Genomic DNA, 14,890 nt, shown 5'->3' with positions numbered 1-14,890 from the left:
AATACTTTTTCTAAACTTAGATTAGGAAACCACTTGACTCCAAAACATGGCCACATATCTAGCACATGATGCAAGCCTATTTATTTTCTGTTTAAATTTGAGCAGGTTGCCGTGTTAGAATTTTGGTTTTAAGACAAAGCCATGAGAAACAAATTTTAAAAATCTGTGGAGATGAATGACTAACAGCCTGTGTAAAGTTGTTAATTCATTGCCTCTCTGTAAGACATGCTCTTTAAATGACCAAAAACAACAGCCCTGGACTTGGCAGTCGGGGGGGGGGGGGGGGGGGGTGTATTTAATTTGTGATCATAAATATGAGTCTTTAACTGCTTCACTTAAGACTCGTAATGGTTGCTTTTGAAGTTCTTGAGTTGTGTGTCAGGGGCCATGTTTGTGTTATTGCAGATTCTCTAAGAGCTCATTGTTTGGGGACCTCACAGGGCCCTCCTAATCTAATTGGCCATGGATGTCCTGGCTCAAGACCTTTCTCCTTGCCTTTAGGATTGACAGGGCTGTTCACGGCTTGAAAAGTCACTTGTCCAAATACAGCCTTGTTTAATTACAGAAGGGGGATGCGTGAGTATCAAGGAACCCAACCTCCAAAGCCCAATAAATGCCCAGTCTAACTCTTTTCAGACTAGATATTCAACTCCACCTCTGAAAGAATCTCTATCCAAATAGGAAGTGGATTTTATTCTCCTCTCCCTCTTATCCTAGAGCCTTTAAGCAACCTCCTCTTCTCCTCGGTTCACCTTTACTTTGCCACTGACATACCTCCCAGTGCTTTTCTATCCAGTGTAAACACGACAAGATCCTCCTATGCTATTACTTACATTGCGCTTCCCTGATTCTCACCCCCACCCGCTCCTCCAAGCCCTAGCCAATCCCTGACCACCGCAGCCTCCACCTCTGTATTCTGAATTGCCAATCCCAATCTAATTTATGGAATATTTTGGAGGTAACTGTATACGGCGGCAGGGGAGATAACATCTCCAGGCCCCTGTGAAGGACAGGAACTATGCAGTGTGTGCTTAATAACATAAATTGCTGAAAAAGGGCCCGGGCCGGTGCATTGGCAGAGGAGCAAGCCGGTGAGACGGATAGAGGGAGAGAGGAGAGAGGGGACCTAGTGTTCTGGGGTGGGGTGGGGGTAATTGAGACCATGTGAGCCTCCCCCAGTGGAGGGATTAGAGAAGAAACGGAACTCTCTCAGCCTCAAGATCGCTTTCAATTAGATGCGCCCAGAGCAAGGGTACTGGGGAGACAGGGAGGGCGAGAGACCGACATGGTCCAAAATGTCTGGGCAAAGAAAAGAGGAGAGGTGAAAGAGAAGTTAGGGTTGTGTACTCACCTCCTCCTCTTCCTGCATATCAGAGCCAACGTCTGGGCTTTCTGGGTCATGGCCATGTCATAGTAAGACCAGATCCATGTCCTAATGGCCAACATGTGATGACAGCATCACTATTAGCTAACATTTTATGACTTTTTTTAACCTGAATTCATCGAAGGAAATTGGACTGAGCTTACCTTTAAAAAAAAAGAAAATGACTTCAAAATACAAAGTGTAAGCTAAGAGTTAACCATGATACTGCAGCCTGTCTTCCTTTTGTGCTCCATTAATCTAATATGAAAGTTAATTGCCTTAAGGTGTGATGTACTAGCAATGAATACATTCAAACATAGACAGATTTTAATGTAATTTCTAGTTTAGGACAGAGTTTCATTATTTTTGGTTTTTCTGTGAAGAGCTAGGTATAGGTAGATATAGTTATTTTTAGCTGTCACCCCATTAAGTGACAAGCCCTTCAATGATTGGCCAAATGGAGTGAATATATCATTTCATTAACAATGTTTTGGTTAGTTTCGATGTACCACTTTACCACTCCAGATTAATCTGGAGCACACATGATGCAACAAAATGATGAAACAACTATAGTTTCAACACATGATTTTGTGTAGACTTCACACTCTAACTTAAGACACAACTCATGTCGAGTTGATGTAACAGGCCACAGGTTCCCTGCCAAATTTGTTTCAACAAGCTGAAACCTTGAACAGCAGAACCAGACTTAAAGGGATAATTCAGTTTGTTAAGAGTGGGGTTGTATGAGTTACATGTCACCAGTAATTGTACTAGCCACAATAGATGACGGTCAGCTCGACTCCCTCAATGAGAAACTGCCCAGAGAAACAGCACACAAGCTTGGCTACAGTTTTCTGCAGATGGGGCCGAAACTGCCAAGTCATTTTGCTTATTTTGAGACTCACACCTGAGAACTCGTCTTGATTTAAGTGTACGCTCTACTCTAAATTTAACAGCACTGTACTTTGTGATCAGAAAGCCTGTTGGTTTATTTGTTTTTGTACAATTTGCGGGGCCAACAAAGATGTGCTCTTCTGCTTGGAGCGCACTGATCAGCTGTTTGGGTCTGTGGGCTTCAAAGAGACAAAATTACAACCAAACTAAATGATGAGGGATTTCTGATAGCACAATGACGTGCTGTTTGCTGCAAACACACATGGAAACCTTTATGAGCCAGAGTTTATAGAGGTAAAGGCGACTCAATGCATTGAAGGAAAAAGCAGGGAAACTTCTATGATAAAGTAGGGCTGTACGATAAATTGATTTAATCAATTAATCGCATTTTTGGTTTCAGGCGATTTAAAAAAAAAAGAAAATCTAGATTTTCTCTGTAACCTTCTCCGCTTCAAGCTAGACATCTAGCTGAAAGTTATACTGATTTTATTACTATGGTAGTGTCTGCCATTTTGTTACAGGCACATTTCTAGGGTTGTATTTGTTTTCAGAGGCCTTAAAATTACATTGTGTTTGAATACAATGTTAGCGAAACTACAAAATACACTTTTAAAGAAAAGTTTACAGTTTGCACTTTTTTTAGGTACAGTGTGTGGACAAAGGACTATTTAGCAATGTCTTAACAGTCAGATTTTAGACTGAAACGCTTCCTTGCCCACCCCTACCGTGAAACAACAGTGGCCTTTAATGAAAATAAGTTCCTGTGATGCATGATAAGTATGATACTCCATTTGTCACATTTTTACCATCAAAAAAGGTCTATCAATACAATGAATATTGTTTCCCATTCCTACGGTCACTATGTACAGCACACTGTACCTTTAAGGGGAAATTCAGTTTGCCTTGAAAATTTATTGATAAAATTAAAGTTAGTCATTTGATTTTTTTCTTTTTTCAGGAGATAATACAAAATCGATTAAAACCGTAAAAAAAAAAATTTAATCTGGGATTTTATTCCTAGGCCATATCGCCCAGCCCTATGCTAAGGTGTTTACACTGCAAGCTGTAGCCCAGGAACCAAAAAAAAGTACTAACTGTCATGAGGGAGACTTGGTAACAACAGTACCTCTGGATCTTTGGGAATCAAAATATACTGGCAGTTCAGATAAGGCTGCCGTCTGCAATACTCACCAACTAGAGTCCAATGCCATATAGAACGCCAAAGTTTGTTGTGGACTTTATTCAATTCTAAAGCCATCATTTGGCTGAACACCTGGAATCACACAGATGTAACTTGTCTCGAATGCTGGAGGTTTAAACCTTGACACTCGTCTTTGCGATGAGCATTGGGTCTGCTGACCTCTGCACACGAGGAAAGTCATACCCCAAGTGTGTTGTGTCAATCATGTGTTTGAGACATGACATGGAGCTGGCCCTCTTCACATCAGGGCTGTACTACATCGCTATTGACGGGCTGTCGACAAATGTACGTATCCTGTCTGTCAGTGGTTTCTCAGTTCCCCAACTGACTGTCTTACACACTGAACAAGTGCCATTTACTGTATTTATGTAGTTTCACAACTTGTTACAAAAGTCAGAAGTCTAATTAAAAAGGTCACAAATCAAATATGTTAAAGAAATCAATCATGATGACTGTCTGAAGCCTTTAATATTTAAGGCAGATGGAAAAATGAAGCTGCTCATAACATATCATAATCCAAGAGGGGAACAGGAAAGCCAGAAATGTGAGCATGTGCTGTGATGCATAACCACTTGGAGGAAAAGTCCTGCACAGTAAAAATGAAGTTTTGTCTCAGAGTGATGAGTGATACTCAGAAATACATTAAGTATTTCCTTTGACACATCTTACCAGGGAAAATGTTGGTTTAGATTTTCTTCAGGATTAATTTCCCAAGATACCACTGAGAAAAAACATCTGAGAGACATGCAAAATTCATGGAATGTTGTGAAATGTTGTGAAATGGCATGGTTCACGTTGCTGAATGTTTCAACAAATGTGATGACAATAAGCAACACTACTTTTTAAATCACATCATATGAGCACCCTAAATTTAGCTGATGAGCCTGAACCCCCACAGATGTTGTAAACTGAGTCATACAAGGCATCACTTCATTTCCCTGTCTGGCCTGTATGGAGCACTGGCCTTTTGGTTTGAAATGCCAAATCAGCCCCTCCTGTGTTTAGGTTTTTGCTGGTACAGCCAAGCAAAAGACCTGATTGTTTAAAACTTAGTGTTTATTTTCGCAGTCTCTAAATGTTTTAGAGGTAACTCCTGACGGTAAAAGACTGACAGTCAGAAATCTCTGTTATGCTTTCAGCATCATTTAACTCAAACTGGAGGGTTTATATGCATTCAGTTTCATGCCTGCAGTCTGCTCTTGTCTACTTTAAAAGCTGACTTCTGTAGGCAGTTATATATCATTTTCCAGAGGTCATAAACTCCGTCTATGCCAGACTAAATGATGTTTCACTAAGAGGCTCAGATATTAAACCATCAGTATTAAATGGAAATGTTGCTTATAATATGTTAGTGACGGCTACACTTTTCTTTGCTGTCAAATAAAGAGCTGCTTTTTCTTAATTCTAGAAAGATTTTTAAGACTTGAGCTGCTCTTGAACTTATCATACCTCTCTTAGAACCCTCACCTGAGTCAACAATTTTTACCCATAAAACTGTTAATTGAACAATTTTGTAATTCTCCACAATTTTTAACTTAAAAACACAAGTCCATTTCTTTCACAAGGTTTTGAAATTCATTGTTTTTCTGAAAACATCCCTGCACACTCCGCAAATTACCAGATACTGTGAAATGCATTACCCATAAACGGCCATGTATGCAACTTTGACTGCAACTTTGATTCTGTATATGCAGAGGAACACAACGAGACAACAGCTTGTGTAGTATATGTGAAGAAGCCTAATCCAGGAATACAATTAAGACATCAACACATAAATAGTTAAAGAACATTTATACATTCATGGCAAGGCTTGGCTGGCAATTTTTCCATTGCTGTAAGCCACTTAGTGAAAAAACTTAAGATTTAAGAGAGTGTGTTTTGAATCATTCCATGTTAAGATGCATGTTCATGTGTTATTTCTGTCCATGTAAGCTCTGAGTTTGGGTGACTTGAGTAGTGGTCCATCTCTTTACTATATTAAATTAAACTACCCCTGTGATGCCCCTCTAATGTGAAGTAAAGTGACCCAGTATATGGGTGAGAATATCCACTTGGCAAAATTCATTGGCCAACAAAAGTCCAAAATTGCACGGGTAAATGAAGCTCGCAACGTGGATTGTTTTGATGCAGAAAGCTGCGAATGCTTATACCGTTGTGGGTTGCTGCACACAGTGATACACACTTTTTGTATTGCATTTTGTGGCACATTTGTAAATGGTGGAAGAGATTGTTTATAACAGTTTTGTCTAAACTTTTTGTTGCAAACAGAATTCTTTATGGAATACATTATTTGGCTGCTCGTCTGAAATTTCAAACCTGAACCATCCCCAAATTTCAGTATTTTTTTTGTTTTGCCCACCAGCTCCACATTGGCAGAGTTAGACCCATCTTGTTGTTGTGAGTGAGAGCGGGGAAGGGGCAGGTGTTCAAGTTTCGGTTTTGCTCAGAGGGAAGAGGCATACAGTGGAAAGGCAAAGAGGTGACACTAGGCCTACTGGCAGCACTATGGGAGAAATATGTGATGTTATTTTAAGGCCGACGTTAAAATTCGATACATCACCCAGTCTTATTCCATCCTTTTCTTTGCTTCGGATGCACACACAAAGACCAACACTTTATACTGATAACTACAAACACATTAAGGATTGGTCATTGCAGTTTTTTGACCGTTCAGGACTTGATATTTTAAATTTTAGGACAGTGTGACAATATACACACATTAATTAAACCTTTTTTAAAATGAATCCATCAAAGTCATCTTTATATTTGTTAGAAAAGGCAACAGTGTAAAAAAAAAAAAAAAGCCTGTGTACTGCTTTGAGAAAATAAAAACAAGTTAGTCTTGTTTAACTACCCTATACCTAGTCCAGACACTTAGTAACCAAGTGTGGTCAATTCATTGTGAAATGTTGGTGAGAATAAAACCATCATTAAAGTAAATTGTGTGAGAACCATCCGTGGAGATTCAAATTATCACACCATCCATTGTTTTTTTAACATTATATACACAGTAAAAGTTACAGAGTCTACATTTCCTGAGCTGAAAGGACAGACTGGAGAGCTTTAAGTGTACTGGGTTAAAGGCCAGAGTCATTGTCAGCCCCTATGAGGTAATTATGTGTTTGTGTTTATAACATGTTGACTTTCCACTCTGTCTTTCTACTGCACTCCATCTTTCTGCCTAACCCCCGCCCTCCCCCACCCCCCTCCTCTCCCTCTCTCCCTCTCTGTTCTTTGCACAAGTCGTCTCCCTCTGGGAAGAGGTGCCTGGGATGTTGGTTGGGCCATACATCTCTGTCAAAATCTCTATGAATAAATTAACCTTTTAAAGATTAGTCCACCCTAATACCTCAGGGTTTTTTAAACAGAAGAGCGGAGCCCCTACCCCTCCACCCTTTTCTACGCCAAGCCTCACCAACTTGGTGTTAATAGTGGAACGAGAACTTAAAGGCACAGAGGGATTTTTTTTCACAGACTATAAAATGATTGGCCAAGAATATCAATATTTTCATTTTCATTATTTTTAGAATTTTTAGTATAAATTTTGGTTCTTATTTTGGTTAGAGAACGCAGGTTTTGGTTTGGATTCTAATGTTTGAAATGGCAGATGCATGTTGTATATCATAAAATCCAATCTTTGTATTTAATTTCTTTAATTTACAAACTAATATTTCAATACCTTTGACCATTGTTTTAAGGAATTAAAAATAATATTTTGATCAACCCTCTATTTCAAGAGTCAACTTGTAAATATATATTTAGTTTTATATGATTAATGTTAATTTCAAAATGTTTTTAGTGAATTTAATCTAACACATGTTCTCAAGCATGTTAAATGAAATTTTAAAAAATCTATTTCTTTTATATTGAAAATGTGTTTATTTGGTAGTTATACACATGAAATGTACCCATTCCTTTGTGTTTTCATCAGAAGAGTTGTATTTCCTACATTGCTGTCATACATTTATCATTTCTATTGACACTCTGCCAGTATTTGAGAAGTGCATTGCAGATAGATTTCAAAAGAAAAAATGGGCATTAAAAAGTGTCTGCTGTGATATTAATAGTTTACCCCCACCTGAAATGACAGTGAAAGCTGATCAGGGGGATTAAACTTTGACATTAGCCTGCTAACAAATACTTTTCACATCAGAGGAAGCCAGTAATTATTTAAAGTATGACAAAGTATCAGCAGTTCCTTGGCAGGAAAACATACTTGTGTTTGTAATTTAAAACAAGTAGAAAAAGATTTTATAGACAATTTAAAGCCTTCAGTTGCACAAGCCTAAATGTGTTTCCTACAATCTGTGTCAACACAGCTCTGGGAGAATGTCCAGTTACTCTTGTTGTTCCTCTACATAAAAATGTCTCCTTGAGACCTGCAGTGAGATCCAGCCAAAAGCAGGGAGCAGTTGGATCTGTCTCTACCTGGTCTTTTTAGTTGGCTTTAGTTATTTAGATGGAGAACAGCACCTGGAGTAGCTCCAAGCACCCGTAGGCACTCAGACTGAATGTATGTGACTCTGTCTGCTTTTGTAGCCTGCCCAAGTATTCTCTCTTTTTTAAAAAAATTTTGCTGAAATTTTGACTCAATAATGCAAACTGCTGGAAAGATATTTACTGCCTTCACTGCAGAACAAGACATTTTGTCGCTGTTTTGAAAATGTGAAAAATGATGTCCTGCTGAAAAGCCTATATTTTTTTTAACAACCAAACATAACAGTGGTCTCTTGTTGGCAATTGGACCAGACCTATCCACCTTGGTTTTTCAAACAAATCATGGTAATTATGACGAACAGGTTTTAGGTTGAAATTCCTTGAAAAATAAACAATTCTTGACTGAAAGAATATGACATGTATTGGCTATGTCACTGGTTTTAGGTTTCACTCTCAGGGCAGGCAGAGGCGTCTCCTGGACTTCCTGAGCTCTAACTTGTGCCAACTCATGTACGAGGGAACTGGAGGGCCCCTCCTCCTTTATTTGAAATGGGTCGGGGGATCAGCAGAGGAGGGGTGACAGACAAAAGTTTTGCCATTCCACCAGTCATCCTGGTCCTCAGTCTCCCCTGTTCGACCTCATCACTCAATCTTCGTTTAGCCCCTGACATGTTTTAGCCAAGCGCTCCTGGCCTAATTTACGTCTGCAAAGACAAGCTTGGCAAAGGGGAGCTTCCAGTAAAAGGCCACTGCCTGAGCCGCTGACCCACACCGCAAACTGGCTAATTTAATTTCTAAGCGGTAATGTCTCTATTACCACGAAAACGAAAAAACTCAGCCATCTTGGAAAGTTTGGGGTTACACAGATGTTCTCCTGGGTGTGTTTTTTTCCCTGCCCATGCAGACAACTTCTGATGAGAGTCAAGAGGGTCATGCTGACCTTTTTCTGTGCATCTGCAAAGGTTGACAACATGTGGCCCCCTCATACAAGAAACACATCCTCTTATAGGGGAGAGGCTAACACTGCAGTGCCCAATTATCTTCACTGGCCTCCAGACAAGTCTACAGTGCCCTTGAGATTTATGGGCTGAATTCCCACGTCTAATGGCAAAGTAGAAGTTATTAACTTTTCAAAGTAAGTCTGTCTTTTAGACCCATGCATTCATGTCCCCCTTCATTTCTGTGTCTGCAGAAGCTTAGTTTAACAGCTTGAATAACAATAGCTGCAGCCGCTATAGGGCAGGGGATTTAGGCAAAAAACTATTTAATAATTGCATCTTACGATAATGTATGATAACTTAACTGTGTTTCAATATTAGTCAGAATATTTCATGTCTTAAGCCTGCAGACTAGAGGACTAAAGACCTTTTTTAGTCTGATGCAGACTGATTGAGGTATAGCTCAGTATGGCCCGAGAGACAGTTCCTGTTTTCTCTCAGTAGGAGGCTCCAGAGATCACAGAATCCCCTCGTCTCTCACTAAACCCAAGAGCACAGCCCATCTTTTTGGTCTGTTTCCCTGCCCCTACACTGCCAAACCCACAACAGCAGCAAGAGTCCACATATGGAAATGCTTGATTTGATATAGTGTCATTTTACTTTGCAGCAATGAGTATACACATGTTCTCCTCCTCTCTGCTACCCGCCACTGCCACCACTGAAACCTGTGGAGTGTGAAATATGATCCGGGGTCACTACCAGAGCCGTAAAAAAATAGAGCACACTTCTTATTAAATTATTATAAACTGACACAAGGCGATTATTGATTGTTACAGGATTATTTTTTTCACTGTGAGAGTCAGTCACTGTATACCTGACGAGGAGACAAGTTCTTGTATTTCTTATAAAGCTTGATTATATTTCCCTTTCTAGGTCGACTGAAAGTTGAAAAGAAGACACCATAGATGAAGCCAATGATTTGTTATATTGCTTTTTAAATCCACTCCTTCTAAGTCAGACTACATTTTTAGGGGTAGTAGTGATTGTCTTCATTTTATTCTGTATATTTGACCTTATCTTCAAGAAGACTGAGAGTTTTCATTCTTTCAAAACATCTATTCTTTTCTACATGTTATTATTGAGTAAAAGTATATTCCATTTTTGCCAACCCTGTTTTTTTTTTAGAAATTTGTTCTTGCGCATTTTGCATATTCGGGGACTTAAATCATTGCAAACTATGAGATTGTGACAGACTGTGAAAGGACTGATATGCATTACTGTTGTCAGCCTGTAAGCAGAAGGCTGAGGGTAAAATAAGTGTTTGGGAAGAGTCCAGGGCCATTGTGCCAAGTCTGCTGAGGACCAGAGGAGAAAGTGAGAAACTCAATGTTATGATGTAAGCCATCAGACCTTCAAAATAACAGTGCCAGTTATGATTTCCTGAGATTTCCCAGAATTTTGTTGTTTGAAGCTGCTGGTAGTAAATGGCATTGCCTGGGCAGGAAAAATGTGTTTTCCTTCTTTTTGGGCCGTTAACTGTTGTGAGTGGAAAAAAGGTCCCTGCTCCAAGTGGTCAAATAACTGCAGCTTTTTCAGCTTCTGTGTACAGCCCGCCCACAGAGATGTAAGCAAGGGGCCAGACGAAACCAAACAAAACAACAGCGAGGAGGCTCAATGGACTAGTATCCCTTTGCTGGGACTGAGGAAACACAGATATTTTTCTACTAAAGTATTAATACCAGAGGACCCTGATACAATTACAGGGAGAGTTTTATCAAAGAAATGGCTTTTCCAATAGAGTCTATAAAATGTATATGGTCAGTTTTTATTTGACATATTCTTCATCATGCTGTAACACATTTTTCCAAAGATTTATAGGAGGCTAAACTGTTCAGGAGTGAAGAAGTAATATTTTAGATTTGTGGTAAAATGATGATATCGTAAACTTTTCTATTATCAACCTGGATTTTCAGAGGGACATTTGCTCCTGAAGAATGTGCCAGGGCTAATCCTGTGTGACCACCACGGACAGCTTTTTCACTCCTGAGATGTCATGGGGGAGGCGAACAGAACACCTATCTGTTACCTTTTACAAAGGCAACCAGAGTTTCTCCTAACTGAACAAATGGACCTGTCTGGTGCGAGAGTGGGACAAAGGCATTCTCACTTTCAACACCCACACCACTGCAGTCCCAGCCCAGACTGCTGCCTAAAGACCAGTAAAACTGTTCAAATGTTTCCTCCGCCCCAGAGTCTGGGCTAGTTCCCCTTAATCTCGCACTAGTTGAGACCTCAAGAGTCTGTCACCTTTCCTGTCACGCTCGGCTGCCTGCAGCCCATTGGCCGGCAGCAGATTTATTTCTCCCTGTCAGGGCCAATAGCGTGGTGATGTGGCTCAGCCCACTGTTTAGTTACAGTGACAAACATGCTGATTAGAGAGGCCCAGATGATGGATGGCTCCTCGCTGGAGAGCGGCCTGAGTTTTTAGCGGGTCATAATGGGCCTGACACTGCACAGCCCCTCTCTCTCTTTCTTTCTCCCTTTCTTTCTGTCCTCTCCAGGCGGACAGACCCCTCCCCCACAGGTCACACTCAAAAGGTCAGGAGTTAACGGGCCAGCCTTTGCGTACTGCCGCCAAATCAAAATGACCCTGTTTGGAGTCATATTTGTAGACACTCCATCATCATCATGGTCGCTGCGACACCTCTATTCCCTTCTTCCCCGTGGCCTTTTCTCCTGTGACCACAAGCTCCCACTCGGGCATATAGAAGGGTACACAACCCTGTTGGCTTATTTAAACTGCTGAGCTTTCTTACTCACTTTTGTGCTGCAGAGCATGTGCACAATACACACACAGATGCACAAACACCAACTACCTGCTTTAATGCAGGCTTTCTGTTGTATTGAATTTATTTCTACCAATTGGATTGAACATGTAGCTCGCAGAGTGTGTCGAGGAGGGTTTGGTATTGAGTCATGCTTGAGAGACTGTTCTATCTGGAAATATAGGTCTACCACTTAATCCACTCAGAGGTCTGCAGCACTCAGCCCTCTGCTGGAAGCCTGTGCCACTAAAAACTCGGGGTTGATTTCACCAAAGAATATTTGAAATAACCTTGACTTTGGGGCCAAGTTTCTTTTTTCTCAGCTACTGGCTCACACTTGGAACATGTAATGGTATAATCCACATGATATATCATAGTATATATAAAGGCAAAGTCTGAGCCAATGGCATTTTAATTTTCCTTTGAACAGACAATACAATGCAAACCCTTTGTTCTTAAAGTGAAACTTCAGTTTGAGGTATGCAAATCAGCAAGTTGGTTTGCAACAGAGTTGCTTGCTGCACAGCCTTCAATTTAAAGGGCCAGATGTTTAACCTGACCAGTGATTTTAAATATGTGGCCAGTCAAATCCAAAGAGATGGTTCTGGCTTAGCACTGTGGAGTCCAGGTCCTAGGGGCCACTTTCCCTCTGAACATCAGGATGTTGTGCCCTGAGGCACATTGCATGTGTGTGCATGTGTGTGTGTGTGAGAAGCTGGGAAAGTGCAGAGCAAGACAGCACCTCATTTGTATTCTTTTGGAAACAGATGCTCGGCTGCATTAACGACTTCTAACTAAAACATTCATAAAGTGTTATTGGATTTTTAGCAGTGGGGTTAAGAAGTGTGACCTTGGAGGTCTGAAGGTTGCCAGCTCTTCTCTCTTGTTCCCTCCATCCCTGCCTCCTCCCTTCTCCTCTTTCTCTCTGTTTGGACGCTCCGGTGACATCACAGCAGCTCCGCTTCAAATTGGATGCAGAGAGTGAGAAGTTCAGCAGTAGCCCAGGGCACCGAATATTTTTCCATTTATTTGGAGGGGTGGATGGAGTGAGATGAGGGGATGTGGGGGGTGGGGGGGGGGGGAGCAGGACATGCAGACAAAAAAGGGGCAGAATACATTACAGGTTAAGTAATAAGTAATCAAAAGAGTTCCTTCTGTGTGTGTGCATACACTCAATCTCATGGTTAAGTGAACCCTGGCTGTGCTTGGGTATTATCCCCTTTAGACACCTGATTGTTCTGATGACTAAATCAACAAAGAAGTAGAGAAATTGGAAGAGGAATGAACTAAGTAAAGGAGCATCATTGATTGCTACTTTGCTTATTTTATCATAAAAACAAGTGTTGGCATTATGCTTGCCTCAGTGACATCGAAAAAGCCTTTATTGATTTCACTAATGTAGAGTACGGTCCAGACCTGCTCAGTTTGTAAAGCATCTTGAAATAACATAATTTGGTGCTATATAAATAAAGATTGTTTGATTGAATAACATATTAAAGTACACTATTACCTCTTCAATAATAAGAGTCAATAGTAAAACAAAATGTAATCGTGCACACTACATGAAATGTGTAGGGACATAAGTGAAGTCTGCTTATCTGGTAGAAGAACAGCACATTTCTGTTTGAGGAAAATCAAATTTTTGTGTTAGATGATCTGAGACTCTTTCAATTCATCAATACAGTCTGATAAAAACAAATGTCTGCCAAATTCTCATCATCAGAAATTACATAACACAAGTTTAGTTGTACTTAAAGAAAAAAACAATTCCTGAATTGCTATGATTTTAAAATATGTGTTTTAAAAATGTACTTACTTAACTGAGATTTTGATTATTTCTCCTGTTTTATATAGTTTTATTTCTCCTTTTTCCCCCTCTTATAGAAATATTTTGATGAGTCTGTCTTCTACCTGGAAAACTGTGTAAAATCACGCATTGGCCGCTTACGTTCATCATTCAGCTGTCACTCAGAATGACATCTAGGCCTAATCCTGCTGCTTTTAAGGCTCTCCTATCCACATAAAAGAATCAAACTGGACCTCATTACAACTTCCTCCTCAACACTAAAATATTATTCACAAAAAAAAAAAGCATTCTTGGCATATCAGTTGACACACACTGGGAGTTAAGTCACACCTATACCCTTATGCATGGTGTTAGAAATAATGATTATTAATCTTCTTTGGTAATCCCTTGTAATCTCCACTGGCTCTTCGTTATCAGTCTAAAGCTTAACACAAGCAACATCACACTTCTCCCACTACAGCTAAATGAACAGCATGAGTCACCTCATTCCTCTGCTGACAGCATCCATCTATGTGAACGTCTGTGCACATGTGGTTTATGTAGCTTCTCATGCATGTGTATATGTGGTGGAGAAAGAGGCCCACAGAGAAATCCAGGAAATCCTAGGCTCTTGTCCCATTTCTTGAAAAGATATGTGTTTTTCTGTGGGTTGAGTGTGTACTGTGCACTTTACGTGTTAGTGGCTTTCAGCCTGGGCCTGGGGGAAAGGCCTTGTAGAGAGAAGCTCATGCTCTAACAATCATTTGCACAATGCGTATCACATTACGCTCTCTGAATTAAGCTAACACTCATGTAGCAGTTATGGCTCTAATCAACAGATCATTCTAGACATGAGTGCCACACCTCCACAATGAATTGCAGTTGTACTGAATAAAGAAAGTTTTGGATGGACTTGGACCGTGGTATCTTTGATCAGTTCTTATTTGCTCCTCTGTCACAAGCTCTCCACTATATCTGGCAAAATGGATTGGTAAATCATTCTGAAGGGCTGGACCCTCGTAACACAGCAAGTGTAATCTAGTGAGAGAGAAAGTGCTAAGCCACCATGAAATAGAGGTTGGGGTTTGATGCCAGGCCCAGTTTGTCTTGTCACCCTGCCAAACCATCTGTATAGACCAGAATGAAAGTCAGAACAGCATTCCCTCCACTTCCATCCATCTTTAGCTAAAGCGACAAACCAGCGTGAGTGACCTACCAGTGGGACCCCACAGCCTGAACTGAATGTTGAAATCCATAACAATGAAAAAGCCACTTTCAATGAACATTCACTGATTATATGAAAGCTGTAGGGTTACCATGGAGACCAAATATTTTTGACATTACACAGTTGTTGTGCTGTATTTGCTTTGTGGATTCTGGAACAGATCTCTATTATAATCCTGAAGAGATGTAGCCCAGAGACTGCTCATTAAACTGGCCACCCAT

The 14,890-nt window shown here is 40.3% G+C and overlaps 1 long non-coding RNA gene across 1 annotated transcript in view; it reads left to right on the top strand.

Moving 5' to 3' along the window:
• Positions 1–14,890, top strand: part of LOC117821261 — a 47,668-nt gene that overhangs the window by 5,288 nt on the left and 27,490 nt on the right. The window lies entirely within an intron of this gene.

This window comes from Notolabrus celidotus, chromosome 11, assembly GCF_009762535.1.
Source record: "Notolabrus celidotus isolate fNotCel1 chromosome 11, fNotCel1.pri, whole genome shotgun sequence".
Lineage (NCBI taxonomy): Eukaryota > Metazoa > Chordata > Actinopteri > Labriformes > Labridae > Notolabrus > Notolabrus celidotus.
This window is presented reverse-complemented; position numbering and strand designations above follow the sequence as displayed.